Source organism: Corvus brachyrhynchos, unplaced genomic scaffold (genome assembly GCF_000691975.1).
Source record: "Corvus brachyrhynchos isolate BGI_N302 unplaced genomic scaffold, ASM69197v1 scaffold96, whole genome shotgun sequence".
Lineage (NCBI taxonomy): Eukaryota > Metazoa > Chordata > Aves > Passeriformes > Corvidae > Corvus > Corvus brachyrhynchos.
The window spans coordinates 129,166-129,976 of record NW_008238370.1 but is presented as its reverse complement, the minus strand read 5'-3'; positions in this window follow the sequence as shown (position 1 = coordinate 129,976).

The window sequence follows — 811 nt, the reverse complement described above, 5'->3', positions numbered from 1 at the left end:
ATCCCTCCCAGGATGGGGCCCAGCCCTGCCCCGGGCAGCTGTGCCAGGGCTGGGGCCCAAAGCAGCCAGGCAGGGCAGGCCGTGGAGGAGCAGGAAAAGCAAGTTGTTCCCAGAGCCCCTGCTCCGAGGTTTTTCCTTCTCCTCAAGCTTTCACTCCCACCGACAGTGGAAAACCCAGCGAGGGCGCTGAGCAGTCTATGGCTTTAGGGATTGCTCTTTCTAGCCCTTTTATTATGAATCCCCAGTACCTTTTTAACTGTGCCATTTCATCTGGCTCATTAGGGCCCCACTCTGGATCCTGAAGAGGAAGTACCTTTTTAACATCCTCCTGTGTTATCCTGCAATCATCTTCAGCCATATTCACAGGTGTCTTTATAACTAATTGCTTTTCTGATTCAGGTAGAGCATCAAGCAGTAACTGGGTATCAGCCCAATAAGGATTGTGTTGGTTTGTTGCAGTGGGGATACTGCAACATGCATATATCAAACCAGGAGGCCCGTGGAAAGGAAATATATATGGACAGACAGATTCTTGCTAGATGTTTCAGAGATGTTTATTTCTCCAGCCGCATGGCCGGAGCTCTGCCGAGGAACTGTTCCAGTCACGGGACCAAGGGTCCTTCTGCCCGCGCAGGGGAACACAAACCAACCAATGGGAACGAGGCTGAGCAGGGGCAGGGAAACCCCGTGTCTGTGCCCTCAGGGCCCCTCTCCCAGGGCTACACGGCGGGGGAGGGACCCCAACACCTCACCCGTTTTATTTTAATAAAAGGAGAATGAAAACAACGGGATAAACATAACAAGAACAGTT